The following is a 20,594-nucleotide window of genomic DNA, read 5'->3' on the forward strand; positions in this document are numbered from 1 at the left end:
AAGAGTATGAGGTTTCTTTTGGGGGTAGGAAAAATGTTCTAAAATTGTGATGATGGATGCCCAACTCTATAAACATACTAAAAAACCACCGAGTTTTCTACTTTAAATGAATGAATTATATGAGCTGTGAATTCTATCTTAATAAAACTTGATAAAAATCATACCACCAAAATTTTTTTTTAAAAAAAGTAAGTAACAGTATATTGATGCAATGGAATATCATGCCGTCAATAAAAGGCATGGGAAATGTATTGTTGAGGGAAAATGACAAAGATAGATTGTTAATAAAAAGAAAAGCATCTGTTAGCTTTCTTTCCAGCGTGCTGTGAGTGATGGGCATCCCTTGGGACAACTGGGCAAGACCAGGGGCAAAAGAAAGCCTTTCCACAAGGAGCAGAAGTTTGAGCTGGGACACACTCTGTTGCACTAAGATTGGCCTCTGCTGTATACACACAGGCTGACTTTGGGGAGGCAACAGTAATTACCGTGCCTGGAGGCTGGATCTGGGGACTCTCTCCTGGAGCTCCAAGTATTCTATGTACAAAGCAAGGATCATTGATGTTGTCTGCAAATGCATCTATCAACTGCTTCACCAAGATTCTGTGAAGAACTATATGATGATGACAGCACACCTCCCAACCATGGATGAATCCCACTATGTACTGTCCCTGGATCGGGAGGAGGCCCAGCTGACTCCTGAGGAGGAAGAGATTAAAAAAAAAAGATCAAAGAAAATGAAGAAGAAATATGAGGAAAGGTCAAAGAATGCCCAAATCAGCATCTTCTGGAGGAGGAGTTCCAGCAGGGCAAGCTTCTTGTGTGTATCACAAGAAAAGCAGGCCAGTGTGGCAGGGCAGATGGCCTTGTGCTAGAGGGCAGGGAACTGGAGTTCTGTCTATCTGAGGAAAATCAAGGCCTGGAAAGGCAAACGAATCCTCTGTCCTCCCATCTTCATTCATGTAATAAAGATGCTTATTTTTAGAAAAGAAAAAAAAAGGGAGGGGGGAAGTGCATGTGGCTGAATAATTTGTATATAGGAGTGCATTTTTTTCTTTTTCTTGGTAACAAGAATAAGCAAACCTAAGCTTATTCATGCATAGATAATTTCTGGAAACAAACACAAGAAGTTATTAGCAATGTTTGCTTCTGGAGACAGGACTGACATTCAATGATGGAGGAATATATTCTTTTCCTCTGTACCTTTTGTGTTTTTTTTTTTTATGAACACTTTGATTAAATTTTTCAAATTATCTTAAAATTATGTGACAATGCTAACGTTCAAGTTTGCTCTAATATTAATTGATCATTTGTTTCCTTCATCATTATTCATTCTTTAGGAAGAAATTTCACCTAATTAGGAAATTTCACCTTTTAGGAAGAAAGTGCACCTCCTGTGTGTGAAAGAAGCCTGATTTAAAGATTAAAAGTTAGATGATGTAAATGGAGAGATATATTTCAAATTGTAGACTAAAGACTTTAACGTAAGACCTGAAACTGTGTGAAACTCCTAGAAGAAAACAGGAGAAAAAGCTCCGTGACATAGGTCTTGACAATGATTTTTTTGGATGTGATACCTAAAGCACAAGCAACAAAATGGAAAATAAACAAGTAGGACTACATGAAATTAAAAAGCACCTGCCCTGCAAAAGAAATCATCAACAAAGTGCAAAGACAGCCTAAGGGATGGGACAAATATTTGCAAACTGTACATCTGAGAAGCGGTTAATATCCAAAATATATAAAGAACTCATACAGCTCAATGGAAAAAATCAAATAACCAATTCAAAAATGGGCAAAAGGTCTGGATAGACATTTCTCCAAAGAAAATATATGAAAGGCTAACAGGTCCCAGGACAGATGTTCAACATCACTGGTCATTAGGGAAATGCAATCAAAACCACAATGAGATATCACCTCATGTCTGTTAGATTGGTCATTATGAAAAAGACAAGAAATAAACTCTGGCAAAGATGTGGAGAAAAGGAAAACCTTTGCACTGTTGATGGGATTGTAAACTGGTACAGCCACTATGAAAAACAGAATGGAAGATCCTCAAAAAATTAAAAATAGGATGATCATATGATCTGGTTATTCCGCTTCTGGGTATATATGTCCAGAGGAATGAAACACTAACTTGAAAAGATATCTGTACATCTGTGTTTATAGCAGCATTATTTACAATAACTAAGACATGGAAACAACCTAAGTGTCCACTAATGGATGAATGGATAAAAAAGCTGTGGTATGTGTATACACCCACCCCCCCCACACACAAAATTAAATATTATTTAGCCATAAAAAATGACAAAAACATCTGCCATTTGCAGCAACATGGATAGACATTGAGGACATTACGCTAAATGAAATAGGTCAGAAAGAGAAAGGCAAATATCGTATCATTTCATTTACCTGTGAAATCTAAAAATAAACAAATACAAAAAGCCAAACTCATAGAAAAAAGATCAGATTTGTGTTTATCAGAGGCAGGGAGTAAGGGGAAGGAGAATCGGAGGAAGGTGGTCAAAAGATGTAAACTTCTAGTTATCAGGTAAATAAGTACTAGGGATGGAATGTATAGCATGATGACTATGGTTAACATCTATATGGTATATGTATATGAAGGTTATAAAGAGTAAATTCTGAGTTATCACAAGGAAAATTTTTGCCTTTTTTTTTTTTGCTTTCTCTCTTTTCTTATTTTTTAATTTATTGTATTTTTAAGTAAACTCTATACCAATTGTGGGGCTTGAACCCAAGATACTGAGATCAAGAGTCGCATGCTCCACCAACTGAGCCAGCCAGGTGCCCCCCTTTTAACTTATATTATTTTTAAGTAAATGCTTTCTCTTTTTATAAATGCTAACTAAATTATTATAGTAATCATTTCACAATGTGTATAAATCAAACCATCAGGCTATACACCTTAAACGTACACAGTGATGTATGTTAATTATATCTCAATACAACTGGAACAAATTAAAATTAAAACATTGTGATGGGGAGAGAATGAGATCTGTTGCTCTTGTTCAAGTTTACACATATTGCTAGATGGTTTCAAAAGACTGGGTGTTCCCTAGGGCTTGTCCATTATTGTTATGCATGAAAGCAAGTCCTGAGTGCTGAGCATTAGCAAACTAAGATCTTTCATGGACTCAAGGTCCAGTAAAGATAGCTCTTGTTTTTATTGGAGTCAATAGCTGTGAGAGAAGGTTTTTCCCTTAATCGTTTGTTCTTTCATTCAACCAATATATATTGAGTGCTTGCTTTTACAATGTACTGGACCAGGCACTGGGTATATAGTGGTGACTAATAATAATCATACTTACATTTATTGAGCCATTAACCAGAGCATGGTTCTAAACATGTTACAGAGATGATCTCATTTTCCTCACAAGAATGCTGGGAGATGGATACTACTATTACACTTTTTAACAGAAGAGGAAATTAGAGTTTAGAGAGGTTGAGTAGGTTACTCAAGATTACATAGCTAATAATAAGCAATGACCTTAGGGTTTGAACCTATGGAATCTGATTACAGAACATTTACTTCTTTTTTTCTTTTTTAATGTTTTTATTTATTTATTTTGAGAGAGAGAGAGAGAGAGAGCAGAGAGAGCAGAGAGCATGGAAGAACAGGGGGAGCTGCAGAGAGAGAGGGATAGACAGAATCCCAAACAGGCTCTGTGCTGTCAGCGTGGAGCCCTACATGGGGCTGGATCTCATGACCATGAGATCGTGACCTCAGTCGAAATCAAGAGTTGGATGCTTAAGTGATTGAGCCACCTAGGCACTCCAGAACATTTACTTCTAAACATTATATACTGCCTTTAAAAGCACCATTAATTTCATCGTGGGAGAAGGGAATCTTGCCATTCTCTCACTCCCGCATGATAGAAAGGAATAGTTATCAATATTACTAGCAAGGAAGAAAAAGACAGACATTTTTCCTGCACTCACTCAATTATTCAACAGAGTTGTTTTTTTTTTTAATTAAGTACTGGGGCACCTGGGTGGCTCATTCAGATAAGCATCAGTCTTCAGCTCAGGTCATGATCTTACAGTTCAGAGGTTTGAGCCACATGTCGGGCTCTGTGCTGACAGCTCAGGGCCTTGGGGCCAGCTTCAGATTCTGTGTCTCCCTCTCTCACTGCCTCTCCCCTGCTCCTACTCTGTCTCTCTTTCAAAAAGAAATAAAACATTAAAAAAAAAAATCTACTGTATGCCTAGTACTGCTCTAAGTCCTGTGGCTATAACAGTGAAAAAGACTGGTAAGATCTCTGCCCACAAGGTATTTACATTCTAGTAGATGAGAAAGTCTAAACAAGTAAAATGCAAAAAATAACCACAAATTGAGGTGAGAGAGAAATTGATTACAAGAGTAGAGTAAAATAGAAGTGAGCTATTTGCGATTAAGGGTCAGAGAGAAACTCTCTGAGTAAGGCGACAGTGGCCAAGATGGTAACATGCACTCAAAACCATTTACTTTGCCTTCTGGGCACAGAGCTAAACAGCATTTCCCAGGCTCTTTTACAAATTGATGGAGCCAGTGGAATCTGGGCAAAATTGGCAGACTCCTCTTTGAGGCCTAGTGCTAAACCTCTGCTGTGATGCTCCACACATTCTTCCTTTGTCTTCTTGCTGGGCACAGACAGTCCAGTGAAGGACTCTGAGGCCTTAGAAAGTGATAAAGCCACCTACTGAGGAGGGACCCTGAATCCTCATTAGGAAGGCTGGCTGTAGGAACCTGACATGAGCTGATTAGACTGTATCATGACTGAGGGATAAACCCTTTTTTTTTTTTTTTTTTTAACAAGCCACTGAGATTTGGGGGTTGTTATGGCAATTAGCACATCCTGATACATTAAGCGCTATTGAAGCTAAATCTTGAGAGATGAGAATGATGTAGTGTGGGAAAGAGTGTTGCAGAGAAAGGAAATAGCATGTGCAAAGGGTCTGAGGCATGTGCAAAGGGAAGGAACTGCTGTGGACAACAATCTGAAAGATGCCAGTATGCCTGCAGCCTCAGTGAGTGAGGGTGTTGAAGTGGGGAAGCGACACCTGCAGCCCAAGAAGGCAGGTCTTTGCAGACCTTGATGTGAGGGCTTGATTCTCAATGCAATGAAAAGCCATAAATGTGTTTCAACCAAGGGGGTGACATGATTCATGTGATAAAAATAACCTGAGTTGTTAGTGTAGAGCAAATTAGAACACACAAGACTACATTTAGGACCAGGACAAGGTTACATAATTTGTGGGGCCCAGTGCAGAATGAAAATGTGAGGCCCCTGATAAAAAATTATTTAAAATTTCAACACTGCAACAGCAGAGCATTAAACAAAATACAGGGATGACTCCCAGGTCATCGCAGCGGGAACGGGGGGCATTGGGTGTTTTCTCCAAGTGACGGGAAACCGGAAGAAGCACGGGTTATCCCAATGAAGTGATCATGTGGAAATGGCAACGGTGGATGGTAACTACCTACACCACTTAGGAGAAAAGAACAACCTTCACCTGAAAGGGTTGCAGGGGGAGCTGAGCCTGTGATGAGATGCAGATTTTAATTAAAGCGAGGGGATGCACAGGCTTTCGTTAAAGGGATTCAGGATATAGGTTTGTTTACTAATCAAAGTATGGGAACTTCAGAGGGCACAGTGTGGTGGCAGAGAGTGTGGCTGACCGAAGTGGCTAATGAAGGATGATACTCAGTTCCAGTCCTTCCTTCCTTCACTATCAGTGATGTGCATGGTGATGAGAATAGCAAAGAATATGTCCTATCAGATTACTCTCAGTTCTGTTCCTAATTAGAGCCCAATAAAGTGGCTTATAATAACTAAAGCAGAGGAAGCACTTTATTTAGGGGGTCAGATTATTGCCAGAATCCTAGATGATGAGCTTACTTAAGGCAACATGGGATCTCCCATAGTGTCTGAGTCTTTCATATCATCAGCCTTTCTCAGTGCTTTGGTGGTAAGTGTCTCCTAGACCTCCGAGGAGTCTGTGGTTTATCCAAAATCTACTTTCAAATCTACTCTTAAAATGATTCCAAGCAGCCCAAGTTATTAATTTATAATCTAAAAGAAACAAAACAAAATAAACTAGATTAAGATTATTTTTTTGAGCTAGCATACACCTTTGCTAATAAACTAACTCACAGTAAGGAGACAAACACATACCAACCCAAAGCAAAATTAAATATACAGATAAAATGCTGGTAAAATGCTGTTTTGCATAGATTTAAATATTGTAATTTGCTGGGTTTGTGAGGCAGGCGGATGCAGTTCATTCTGAAGTAGCTTTTGGGTCTTTTCACATGATTTAGCTATTCTTAGATTTCTGAGTCATTCTGTCCTCCATGCTAGTCGTTTTCAATTCCATATTCTCTATTCATGAGGGAGATACAACATTAACCAGTCCAAATTTGGCTATGTGGCTTAATACTCTGAACAAACAGGCTATATATTCATTCCTATTCTTAGCAATACCTTGGGACAAGTTGAATGTAAATAAAATATTTGGGCAATGCACTCTCACACTGTAGAATTTCTGGTAAGAGGTGCCAGGAAACCTTGGCATGCACATTATTGCATAATTGTTTTGATTCAATTTGGTTGTCCTCTTAATGACTAAAATCCCAAAGCAGTAGGAATACTTAGGAAAGAACAGAAATGTGGATAACATGGGATGAGCCAAAAGACCCTGCCAATGTTTTATCCAACAGAAGCATCATATCCTAAACACTAATGCAGGAGATACGTTGATATCTGGAAATGAAATTCCTTTGACAAATGGAAGATAGTAATAAATTCTTTATCCAAGGTGTCATCATGGGAGCTAGGAAGTGTGGGTATAAATAGACTGTAAGGGGACTGGGAATTGAAATTTGAAATTCCATCTACATGGGTTTGTGAATACAGCAGAGGAAGAGGGAGAGAGTCCACCAGATAAATTAAGGATTCCCAATGTTTTACTGTATTTTTTATGCCCACCTGATGAAAGTGTCAGCTAGGTTGTTGCTCCTTGAGGATAAAAAACCATAGCTCTGGGGCGCCTGGGTGGCGCAGTCGGTTAAGCGTCCGACTTCAGCCAGGTCACGATCTCGCGGTCTGTGAGTTCGAGCCCCGCGTCAGGCTCTGGGCTGATGGCTCGGAGCCTGGAGCCTGTTTCCGATTCTGTGTCTCCCTCTCTCTCTGCCCCTCCCCCGTTCATGCTCTGTCTCTCTCTGTCCCAAAAATAAATAAAAAACGTTGAAAAAAAAATTAAAAAAAAACCAAAAAAAACCATAGCTCTTCATCCTCATATCTCCATTGCCCCAAATAAGGCCTGGGACATAATGGACACTTGATGACTATTTGTTGAACTATAAGAAACTTCAGTGGCAGGGTAAAGCAGGCCCACACTTATTCTTCCACCATATTGTTCTAGGAGAGCCACTGTGTGTTAGAACCACCTCCTTACCCTCCAACTAGCTTTTAGCCCATAGTCTCATCAACCACTCTGAAAATTTCAGTGGAAGCAAAGTATTGACTCTGTCCTAATTTTTACCTCATCCTCCATTTTCCCCCATTTTTCCATCAGGAAGGTTTAGGGAACCATATATGCCTCAACTGCAGTAGAATCCCAGCTCTGAGTAGGTGACCTCCCAGGTGGAGAAGTATTAGCTCTGATATGACTTGTCTGGTGAGGGCTATCAATCTAACTTAGGCCCCAGACCATCTTCTTTGTCTTCAAAAATTACAACAAACTTGACATAATTCTTGGCTCCCTCATTGAACAAGTAGATATTAAAGACCAAAAGACAGAATGTGTATGTAGTTTTGTGTCACTTTGTACCAATATATGGTACTCCTAAGAAGTTAGATATTATAAGTCACATGCAGATTCATATTCCATGCTTTTATGTGTGTTTGAGATCAATTTCTTTAGTACTCAATTCCACTGTTTCCTAAAAGGAATCCAGAAGAAAGAAGTACCATACACATCATAGGAAAGAATTCCAGGAAAAAAAGGAATGGTCTACAGAGGCTTAGGCCACAAAAGTTTAACTAAAATAAATTCAGAAGAGTATCCATTGGAGCTAGTAATTAGGTCAATGACATTCTTAGTAGAAGCAAGTTCAATATGCTGCTCAGAACAGAAGCCAGTATTCTGAGGGTTGTGAGGTAAAGAAGTAGAAGCTGAAGGAGCTTGACCAAAAGAAGGAAGGAGAGAGAAGGATTAAGTCTATAGAAGAATTTAGGATAAGTAATGAAAATGTTTTTAAATAGGGCAGACCTGAATGTGTTTAAAAGCTGTAAGAGAAGATTCAGTTTTGGCTAACTCCATATGTGGATAAATAGAGGCCAGCTAAGGCCAGGCCATGAAGTGGGTACAAGAACCAGGAAGCAGTCAGCTGGGTAAGGGATGGACAGGGCTGGCCTCTGGGCTGCAGAACAAAGGGAAAGAGTCCTCTGAGAGGAGAGATAAAATCAAAGGCAGGCCAACTTTTCAACTTTAATGAATCTAAAGGGAGACTCCTGATTTAAGGCAGTAAGATAAAAACAGAGTAAATAAAGCTGTCGTGAAAGTCATTGAAGCAAACTGTAGGAAGTAGATCCTGGAGAAATTGCCTATGCATTGGGAACATAGCCACCACTCTTGTAGAGCTCTGGTTGCCCTGCAGAGAAGGAAAAATTTAGGGTGCCGACCTGGCTGGGTAAATAAAGATGTCAAAGATACTGGAGAAAGAGTTTGTAACAGATAGAACAAGGTCCCTGAGGTCATGAAGTGTGTTGGCATCCTGACCATAGGTTGAGTAATTAACTTCATTAACATGCAAACCATACATGAGTTTCTGAGCCAAGAGGGAGAGTCAGCTTGAAGGCATTTTTTATGGGCTTAGGTACCTGGGATCTAGAGCGGAAATTTCACTTGTGTTTAGACTCTGAGGGAAAAATACATATGCGTATTAAAAAGTTTGCATATTGTGTTTTTACAATCCCCAGTATTCTTAAACATTCCAAAAACTATGGCCAAAGAGACGTCATAAAATATTTGTGTTTAAATAACCTTTAGTAGTTTTTACATGGTTATTATTCTTTCCATTTGAAAGGATATTTCTTAACCTAGTTTTCTCTGTACCAGTCCTCCAAAGTACTCCTCTTAATTTCCATTTAATGAAAATCTCTACATTTATGGGTTTGTATTTTCTTTGGATTTAAGTTAATCCTTCAAGAGGAGCGTTAACTCTCTCAAGCTACTGGAACTCTGCTTTCTGGAACTGTTAACATTTACTACTGGGGAGTGACTATGGCACCAGGGAGGAGTTGGCTCAGTACATTTTTTCAACCAAATTACTAACATAGTAATTTTTGAATCAGGATATTGGAACTAAAAATCTAGATTTAGAAAATTATTCACTATTTAAAGACAAAATAACTATGTTCATGATTTATATTTTGTTATTTCCAAGTGTTTCTCTGAGAAGTCCTTGTGCTTTATTGTGTCTGTTTATAGTCCCTCATTCTATGAAATCCAGTATTATTTGACATTAAAAATCTAGGATAATGATGAAACTATCTGGTTTGTTGAAATTTAATATCTAGATTCAAAAGAAAATAAACTGGAGAGGGAGGACAAAACTCACACTGAGGATTATTTCTTTTTCATGTCTTTCTTTTTGGATTAAAAATATTTTTAAAAAAGAAGGAACTTTTTCTTAAACAGCATCAATTGCAATGAATACCTGGTTATTAGATGCTCATGTACCTCAATTATTAATTTTTGGGAATTATTAGTTTACTAAGTGAAGCTCATAATCCAAAAGAGCTAATCAGACCTTGAAATCAGGTCTCCAAAATCATAAATGTTGAGTCTCAGTTTTTATTGGAAACTTCTAGGTGTCTTCCATATTTACCAATGCTGTTCTACTTCTTGTCTCTCTTGAATTGGATAGCAGATTTTCCCTTACTTTGTAATCTTTGACATACACATGTATATAAAATAAGTTATTTATTTATTTTATTCTTTTTCCAACAATATTTTTATTATTTTGCCTTAAATTTTTAATTAAAGGTCTGGAAGAGGTAAATAATTAATAATTTGGATTTTTTAAAAAAAATTCTGCTCTTTGGATAAATCTGAGATCTTGACATCTGCTAATTACATTGATAACTTGGAAAGTGAGTGGAGAATTCTTATTTATTCATGCACATAATGAATGATATTGGATGTATGTTTCCTTCTGGCTCAACACTTCAAGGTCGTGCACTGATCCCCACATATGTTGTATCAATGTCGAGATATCACACTGTCTTATAATAATAACAATAAAAGAATAATTTATAAGGACATTTTAGAACTTATCAGCAGGCTATAAAATCTATTTGATTGAACAACTTTGTAAACTATGGTTATTGTGCCACTGAATTAATCAAAGCACCAAAAAAATTATAGATCAAGAACTGCTGAGCCTGATTCTCTATATCCAGCCAGAATGGAGCTAAGAATATGCTTTCATGGATGTGAACTATGCAAGAACTCTCCCTCTCCCTCTCCCTCTCTCATATCCTCTTTTTCATTTGTCTCCAAGCAGAAAATTATCCAGTAGGTACCAGTAATAGTGTTTAGAGAAAGATTTATGCCTATTGACTTCGAAAGGATTGGAGGTAAAACCTTGCTCTGGAGGGGAGAAAAAGCTGAACGTGTAAAGGGTACGAACTCTGTCTGGGTGGACTTATTGGCTCAATCAAGAAATTAAAGTGACCTATTTGGTATCTACTATACATTTAACTGTGTGAAGTGTGGCAGTGTAAATACGAATCATAAGCTAATTTACTGACACATGCTGCAATTTATTTGGAGAGATGAATGTGATAGGATGATGTACAAATAATTAATATATTTCCCATTCTTCCTCCACCCTCATTTGTATACTTTGGGGCTGCAATGCAACCCCATTTTATCTAGGTAGGCATTGTCCAAAAGGAGATTCTCACTCATTAGCTGTAAATGGGAAAAAATTGGGAGAAGAAGTGATTGGACAGAAGCAGCTGCCCACCCTAGTAGCATATGAACTATGATTGGTAAACTATGCAGGCAGGGAGGGTTGGAAGGGATGAAAGAGAGAAACAGAGGTCTTAGAAAATATTGAAAAGGGGACTATGATAGAATCTTGCTATACTTAAGAATGTAAGGCTGAGAATAGAGAGGTTGAATGCCTCTGTCTAGTGGAATGCTGGAAAGTAGCAGTGTCACAGATGTGTCCTTGCCATATAAATACCAATAATTAGTAAAGAGGGCTGTTTGGAGAATCTCAATGGCAGAACAGGCTAAGATAGCTGGGATAAGCTAGGCATTTCTGCTACTATCACTGGGGCTTAGTTTTGCAGCAGTCAGCTTATGGCTTGATGGGGGATGAGAGGGTGTCTAAGGTAGCCTCCCTCACATGTCTGGAGACCTAGTGTTGACTATTGCCCATGATCAATGATCTGTGAGATCTCTCATGTTTCAGTAGTTGCTTCCAGGCCTCCTCCAATGGCAAGGAAATTTTCCAAGAGTGTGAAGGAAAAGACTAAAGCCTTCTTGAAAATTAGGTTCTGGAACTCCTACAACAGCACTTTTCTTACATTTCATTAGAGCAAGTCAAAAGGTGAGAGCTTAGCTTCAAAGAGTGGAAAAATAGATTCCACTATTTAATGGGAGGAACTGCAAAGTATTTGTGGTCATATTCAATCTACCACAGTCTGCCCTCTGGCTATGCAAAATCTGCTCATCCCTCCAAAAAAGCCTCATCTCTTGGAGTGCTGAGACCTTGTGGTAAGCAATGCTTTGAGCATATGCCACACGTGGCTATTGAACAATTGAAATGTGTCTATTGCAAATTGAGATGTGCTGATATTTAAAATACACATAGGATTTCAAAGACTTAGTAGGAAGAATATAAAATATCTCTGTAATACTTTTTTTATAGTGATTCTATTTTTCCCAGCTTTCAAGGGTATAATAGACATATAACACTGTGTAAGTTCAAGGTATACAACATGGTAATTCCATATAGGTATATACTGTGAAATGATTACCATACTAAGATTACTTAACACATCCATCACCTCACGTAGTTACCCTTTGTGTGTGTGTGTGTGTGTGTGTGTGTGTGTGTGTGTGTGTGTTTCAGAGCTTCTAAGATCTACTCTTTCAGCAACTTTCAATTATACAATATAGTAGTGTTAACTATAGTCACCATGCTGTTCATTATATACCCAGAACATATTCATCTTGTAACTGGAAGTTTGTACCCTGTGTCCACCTTGGCCCATTTCTCTATACCACCGCACCCCCCGCTAAGGCCACCCCTGCCAATCTGTTGTTTCTGAGTTTAGTGTTTTATTTCCACAATGAGGTGAGATCATACGGTATTGTCTTTGACATTTCATTTACATTAATGACCTCAAGGTTCATTTATATTGTCAGAAATGCCAGAATTTCCTTCTTTTTTATAGTTGAGTAATATTAACCTTGGATTGCGACTAACTTGTTCTGTGAGTGTTCTACAAGATGAGCAAACATTTCTAATAAGTTTTAACTTGATAAATGAGTGATGTCTTGCAATATAAGTAGTATGTGACACTGAATGTCACAACTGAGCCAAGGTTCCTCTCTCTCTCTCTCTCTCTCTCTCTGTCTCTCTCTCTGTCTCTCTCTCTCACTGCAGGATTGTGGGTGATAATCTCCCATGCTTGGCTACTTGGTCTCAGGCCATGGTGTTTGGCAGAAATCAGAAAATCTGATTTCTGAAAATCAGAAATGTTTTTCAGATTTCTGGCACTAGTGTATTTTTTTGTCACATCAAAGCACCTATGGATAGTCCTCTGCTTTTTCATGCAAGAGTAAGCTTACGAATGTTTTGATGCAATCTAGGTCAGGCTGCCTGCAGATATAGAACCTTTCCTCTGCTGCCTCATTGCCAGTTACACAGTGTATGACAAGAGATTATTAATACTATACTGTAGTCAACGCCTGTGTGAGCGTATATAATGGTCCCCATGCAGAAAAAATTGAAAAGGAGGTAAGAAGATGATGATTACAGTGGAAGTTAAGAGGGAGATCATTGGAAATATGAATGAAGTATGCAAGTGGCTGAAAGTGCAAGATTTTATAAGAAGTCTATGTTTGCATCTTGTCTGCAGAGGAGGAAGAGAAAAAGGTGAAGGAATCCCTCACTTCAAATGAGATTAGGGAGTTGTGTCAAATGTGGGAAACTGCAAAATTCTGTAGAAAAGCACCCTCCAAATAAGGCTGTAGCAGAGCGAGCAATGAATCTGTTTAACGACGATGCAATGTCACATTTCTGCAAAATCCTCAAAAGGAGGTGTGTCATTGGATAGTTTTCTTGCTAAAGTTACATGAAATAAAAAGAATCCATTGAGCCAATGGATAGCAGTGATTCCGTTAGTGATAGTGAAAGTTGTCCTACACAATAACCCTCTTCCCTTGTCTCCTTCACACCAGCCACAAAGGTTTTCCAAGGTAATTGCAGGTTAATTTGTTTATTTTTCTTTATATTTTGTATTTTCTTTATTATTTTGTATTATAGTACTGTAATCATTTTTATATGAATATTTTTGGGTCGTGGAACGAATCATCTGAGTTTCCATTATTTCTTCTGGGGAAATTTGCTTTGATATACAAATGTTTTGGATTAAAAGCATGTTTGTGGAATGAATTATGCTCTCAAACCAAGGTTTTACTGTATACACACACACACACACACACACACACACACACACACACACATTTTCTTTATTCATCTGTTGATGGACACTTAGGTCATTTCTATGTCTTGGCTATTGTAAAAATTCTTTAATGAACATGGGGTACAGATATCTTTTCAAAATAGCATTTTCATTTCCTTCAGATATATACCCAGAAGTGGGATTGCTATATCATATAGTAATTCTGTTTTTAGTTTTTTGAGGAACCTCCATTCTGTTTTCCATAGTGACTGTACCAATTTATATTTCCACCAATGGCACACTTTTCTCCACATCCTTGCCAGCACTTGTTACGTCTTATCTTTTGATACTAGCCATTCTAACAGGTGTGAGGTGGTATCTCATGGTTTTGATTTGCATTTCTGTGATAATTAATGTTAAGTATATTTTCATGTGCCTGTTGGCCATTTGAATATCTTCTTTGGAAAAATGTCTTTTCAAACCCTTTGCCCACTTTTATATTTATATTTATATTTATATTTATATTATTTATATTTATATTTATTTATTTTTTATTGGTTTCAGGAGTAGAATTTAGTGATTCATCACTTACATATAACATCCAGTGCCCTCCTTAATGCCCATCACCCATTTGGCCCATCCTGCCACCCACCTCCCCTCCAGCAACCCTCAGTTTGTTCTCTGTATTTAAGAGTCTTTTATGGTTTGCCTCCCTCTCTGTTTTTATCTTATTTTTCCTTCCCATCCCTTATGTACATCTGTTTTGTTTCTTAAATTCCACATATAAGTGAAATCATGATATTTGTCTTTCTCTGACTGACTTATTTCACTTAGCATAATACACTCTAGCTCCAGCCACATCATTGCAAATCCTTTGCCTGCTTTTAAATCAGTTATTTGTTTCTATATTTTTGCAATTGAGTTGAATTCTTTATATATTTTGGATATTAACTCCTTATCAGATATATGGTTTATGAATATTTTCTCCCATATCTTAGGTTGCCTTTTCCATTTTGTTGATGATTTCTTTTGCCTTGTAGAAGCTTTTTAGTTTAGTTTAGTTTAGTCTCACTTGTTTATTTTTGCTTTTGTGGCTTGTGCTTTTGGTGTCATGTCCTAAACATTATTGCCAAGGACAATGCCAAGGAACTTTCCTCTATGTTTTCTCCTAGGAGTTTTATGATTTCAGGTCTTATATTTAAGTTTTTATTCCATTTCAAGTTAATTTTTATGAGCAGTGTAAGACAGGAGTTCAGTTTCATTCGTTTGCATGTGAATATCTAGTTTATTGAGTATCTTTTCTCCATTGGGTATTCTTGGCTCTCTTGTCAAATATTAGTTAACTGTATATGCATGCAGTTTTCTGGGCTTTTGATTCTACAGTGGTCTATGTGTCTATTTTTATGCTGATAACATACTTTTTTGATTTACTATAGCTTTGTAATATAGTTTGAAATCAGGAAATGTGATGTTTCCAGCATCATTCCTCTTTCTCGGGATTGCTTTGGCTATTCTGAGTTGCATGTGGTTCCATATGAATTTTAGGATTGTGTTTTCTTCCTCTGCAAAAAAAAAAAAGTCCATTGGAAACTTAATAGGGATTGCATTGAATCTATAAATAGCTTTGGTTAGCATGGACATTTTAATAGTATCAATTCTTCCGATCTATGAACATGACTTATATTTTCTATTTATTTGTATCTTCTTTAATTTCTTTCATCAACGTTTTATAGTTTTCAGTGTAGATTTTTCACCTCCCTACTTATATTTACTCCTAAATATTTTATTGTTTTGATGTTATTGTAAATGGATTTTTTTCTTTATATCTTTTTCAGTAATTCATTGTTACTGTATAGAAACACAACTGATTTGAGGCCCAGTTGTGCATGGGTGGCCCAGTTGGTTAAGTGTCTGACTCTTGATCTCAGCTCAGGTCTTGATCTTAGGGTTGTGAGTTCAAGCCCTGCATTGCGTTCTGTGCTGGGCATGAAGCCTAGAAAGAAAGAAGGAAGGAAAGAAAGAAAGAAAGAAAGAAAGAAAGAAAGAAAGAAAGAGGGAGGAAGGAAGGAAGGAAGGAAGGAAGGAAGGAAGGAAGGAAGACACGACTGATTTTTGATTTTGAGTCCTCCAGTATTACTGGGTTTATTAGTTCCTACAGTTTTTTGGTGTAGTCTTTATAATTCTATATGTAAATTATATATATATGGAGAGAGAGAGAGAAGATAATGTCATATGAAATAAAAATACTTTACTTTTTTCTTTCAATTTTGGTACCACTTATTTCTTTGTTTTGCCTAATTGCTCTGGTTAGGTCTTCCAGTATTATGGTGAATACAAGTATTGAGAGTAGGCACCTTTGTCTTATTCTTGAAAGTTTCAACCTTTCATCATTGAGTATGATGTTAGCTGTGGGCTTATCATATAGGAACTTTTGTTAAGGTACATTCGTTCTACACCCAATCTGTTAAGGTATTTGTTATGAATAGATGTTGAATTTTGCCAAATTCATTTCCCACATTTATTAAGATAATTATATGATTTTTATTGTTCATTCTGTTAGTGTGATGTATCACATTTATTGATTTGCACATGTTAAATCATCCTTCCATCCCAGGTATGAATCCCACTTGATCATGGCATATGATCTTTTTAATGTGCTATTGAATGTGGTTTGATAGTTTGAGTTTTGTTTTTTTTTTTTTTTTGAGAATTTTTGCATTAGTATTCACTAGGGATATTGGTTTATAGTTTTCTTATAGTGTTCTTATCTGGCTTTGGTATCAGCATAGTGCTGACTTCATAAAATGAATTTGGGAGTGCTCCCTCTTCAACTGTTTGGAAGAATTTGAGAAGAATTAGCATTGATTCTTTAAATGTTTAGCAAAATTCACCAGTGAAACCATCTGATCCTTTGACTTTTTTTATTACTGGGTGGGGAGGTTGCTTACTTTTCCAATTATTTTATACATTATTGATCTGTTTACATTTTCAGTTTCTTTCTGATTCATCAATAGGTTTTATGTTTCTAGAAATTTGTCCATTTCTTCTAGTTTGTGCCATTTGTTGTTGTGTGCAGTTGTTCATAGTAGCCTCCTATGAGTCATTGTATTTCTGTGCTTTCAGTTTCAACATCTCCCCTTACATTTATAACTTTATTTTATAAATTATTAATAAAATATAATTTCATGTGAGTTCTCTCTCCCTTTTTCTTGACTCTCTTTTTCTTTTTCTCTCCTCTTTCTAGCTAAAGTGTTGTCTATTTGATTTCTCTTTTCAAAGACCCAACTCTTAGTTTTGTTAGCCTCTTTTATTGTGTTCCTGTCCTCTATTTCATTTATTTCTGTTCTAATTTTATTATTTTCTGCCTTCTGCTAATTTTGGGCTTAGTTTGTTTTTCTTTCTCTAGTGTCCTGTGGTATAAAGTTAGGTTGTTTATTTGAGATCTTTTCTTTTTTTCTTCATGTGTGCATGTGTTAATTGGTATAAAGTCTTTCACTTTGACAATTTAATCATAATGTGTCTTGGTATAGCCCTTTTGGGGTTCAACTTATTTGGAATCCTTTGGGCCTCATGAATCTGGACGTTCCTCTCTCTCCCCAAGTTTGGAAAGTTTTCTGCCATTATTGCTTTAAATACACTTTCTGTCCCTTTCTCTTTCTTTTCTCCTTCTGGAATTCCCATAATGGATATATTGCTTTTAAAGTGGTATCCCAAAAGAGTATCAGAGACTTTCTTCACACTTTTATTCTTTTTGCTTCTCTCTGGATAATTTAAAATGACCTATTTCCTGGTTAATTATTTGTTTGTTCTTCTGTTTGGTTGATTCTGCTGTTGAAGCTGTCTATTGAATTCTTTCATTCAGCATTTATATTCTTCAGCCTTAAGATTTCTGTTTTTTGTTTGATTTGTAGCTCCTGTTTCTTTGTTGAACTTCTCATATTATTTGTGCATTTTCCTTCTTGATTTTGTTTAGTTGTGTGTGTTTTCACTGAACTTCTTTTAGAGGACTGTTCTGAAGTCTTAGACATTTTATAGATCTTTGTTTTTTTAGGGTCTGTTATTGGAGCTTTATTACTTTTCTTTGGTGATATCATGTTTACCTGATGCTTTGTGATCCTTAATTTCTTGCCTTGGTATCTGCTTATTTGAGTAACTTGTCTCTGCTTCCAGACTTTACTGGTTCACTTTGGTGGGGAAAGGCCTTCACCAGTGAGCTCAGCTTGGAGTATTGAATAGGTCAGCTGGTACTATCCTTGGGCAGGCAGGGCTTGCTATTAGGGTCTTTATTTGGATAAGGCTACTGGCCATGTTCTGAGGTTGGGGTGGGAGTGCAACAGGCTGGACTCTATGTTTAAGCAATGCCACTGAGTGGGATCCCTCACTGGGCAGGGCTGCTGGCTATACTCTGTAGTCAGGTGGAGCTGCCAGCAGGATTCCTCAATCACTTCTGATCATGTGAGGTCACAGCCTGTGTTCCCTAACATACTAGTGTCCCTGGTTGGACTCCACAATTGGGCAGGTCTATGGGGTGGGCTTAACAATTGCTCCTGGTCATGTGGGTTTTCATGCTATGTTCCCCAACCAGCTGGTGCTATTGGCTAGACTCCGTGTTCAGGCAGGACCTCAGGCAGAGCTTCACAATTGGATGAAGCCTCAGGTTGTGCCCTGTGATCAGGCAGGGCTCTAAGTTGTGTCCTGAAGTTGGGCAGGGGCACAAATTGAACTTTTTCCCCAGGTAAGCCACTAGCAAGTCTCCACTGTATGGCAAGGTTCTTAGGTTCTTAGGTTCTTAGGTTCTTAGGTCAAGTGGGGGCTCCAGATGTGTCCCACAGTTGGATGGGGATAGAGACTGTGCTCTGTGGTTAGGTAGAGTTGTTTTCCATGTTCCTTATCAGTGGGGCTGCAGGCTATGCTATGCAATTGGGCAAGGTCACCGGCTGAGCTCCCTGCATTGGTGAGCCTACTGGCTATGTTCAGCAATCAGTCAGGGTCACACATTGGGTTCTGCAGCTTGCCAGGGTCATTGTTTAGGCTCCTTGGTTATGCAAGGCCAGAGACTATACCTAGCAGTTGGATAGGGCTACTGCCTTGGGTCCCCACCCAAGCATGGCTGAATATGGCTCCATGGTTGCCTGGGTTCTTTGGTTGAGCTTCCTGGTCAGGCAGGACTGAAGGCAGTGGGGTATGCCTTCTAATTTGCTTCCTTGCCCAGGCTGGGTCATAGAATGGGCTCTACTGCCCATACAGCTCATTGGCTGGGGACTCAAATTAGGCAGAACAGCCAACTGAGCTCCCTGACAGCATGGGGCAAAGCCCCTAGCTAGGATCAGCTCAGGCTCCACTGTAAGCAAAAATGTGTTCCACCATGATCTGAGTGTTGGTTGCTGTAAGCTCTGGCCAACTTTTCTGTGTCTGTCTGATCCCCAGTTGTCAAGTCCCACAAACTCTCCCAGTGATCCCCTTGAGGCAAGATTCAAGTGGGCCTCACAGGATGTGTCCGAGAATGCTGGGGGGCTTTGATGTCCACCTTGCACTCTTTTTACTCACTAGATAAATTGAAGGCCAGGGCATCCTCTCAGTAAGGCACTGTGCTGGCCTTGGGGAGGGGTGATGTGGTCCATGGTGAGTACTTTATTTTTTATTTTTTATGTTTTCTCAGAGTGGGTACTTTGTCTCACCTCCTAATTCTGGGATTTTCACAGTGGTATCTTGTTTATGGATAGTTGCTAGTTGTTCTTGTGAAGGGGACTGAAGTCGGGAACAACCTATGTTGCCATCTTATTGATATCACTCCCTGATTCTATGTTGAAATGATAATATTTTGAAAAATTGGTTAAATAAAATATTTTATTAAGATTAACTTCACTTGTTTTTACTTGTTTTAAAGTCTTTTTTTTCCTTTTTATTTTTTAAATGTGGCCACTAGAGAAATTTAAATAACATATGTGTTGAACATTTTATTTTTATTGGACAGCACAAATTTAGAGCAGTAGTTGGCAAACCTTTTCTGTAAAACGGCCAGATGAATGTTTTAGGCTTTGTGGGCTATAGGATCTCTGTTGCAACTACTCAACTCTCTCTGCAGTGTAAAGCAGGCAGAAATAAGATAAAAATAAAAGTGCATGGCTTTGTTCCAAAACAGCCTTGTTTATAAAAACTAGTGTCAGGCTGGATTTGGCCTGCAGGCTAAATTTTGTGATACCCTGTTTAGATCATTAACATTTAATGTAATTATTGGTATGGTTGGATTTCAGTGTACCTTTTATTTTGGTATGTGTTTGTTCTTTCAGGGTTTTGTTCCTTTTCTCCTTTTTTTTTTTGCCTTTTCTTGGATTATTTGAATTTTTTGTTTAATATTCCATTTTAATTTATATCTTGGGTTTTTGGTTATAATTTTATGTTATTTTTTAGTGGTTGTTATAAAGATTACAATACACATATTTAAACTTTCAAACACAGCTAGAGTTAAAAAAACTTATCTTAGATCATTTGATGCTGTCCCATAAGTACTTGAGGTTCTGTTTTTTTTTTTAATCTTTTTTTTCCCTCTCTGTTCTTCATTTGGATAATTTTTATTGGTATGTTTGCAAGTTCACTGACTTCTTTGTAAACTTCATTCTGCTCTTGAAGCCATCCATCGGAATTTTTATTTCAAGTATTTTATTTTTAAGTTCCTAAATTTTCACTTTTCCCCTTTTTTATAGGGTGTATTTCTTTGTTGTGATTTTCTATCTTTTCCTGCATTTTGTATTTTCCTATACTACATTGGACATAGTTATTAGAGCTGCTTTTCCTTGTTAATGGGTCTTTGTATGTCAAGTAATTTGGATATTATCTGGAACATTGTGAATATGATATGTGCATATTCTAGGTGCTGTCATACTC

The 20,594-nt window shown here is 37.6% G+C and overlaps 1 pseudogene; it reads left to right on the forward strand.

Annotated features, from left to right (window-relative positions):
• Positions 1-331: 331 nt before the first annotated feature.
• The window catches only part of LOC125919818 (40S ribosomal protein S8-like), a 57,039-nt pseudogene continuing 36,776 nt past the window's right edge, over positions 332-20,594 (forward strand).

This window comes from Panthera uncia, chromosome B4, assembly GCF_023721935.1.
Source record: "Panthera uncia isolate 11264 chromosome B4, Puncia_PCG_1.0, whole genome shotgun sequence".
NCBI classification, from domain to species: Eukaryota; Metazoa; Chordata; class Mammalia; order Carnivora; family Felidae; genus Panthera; species Panthera uncia.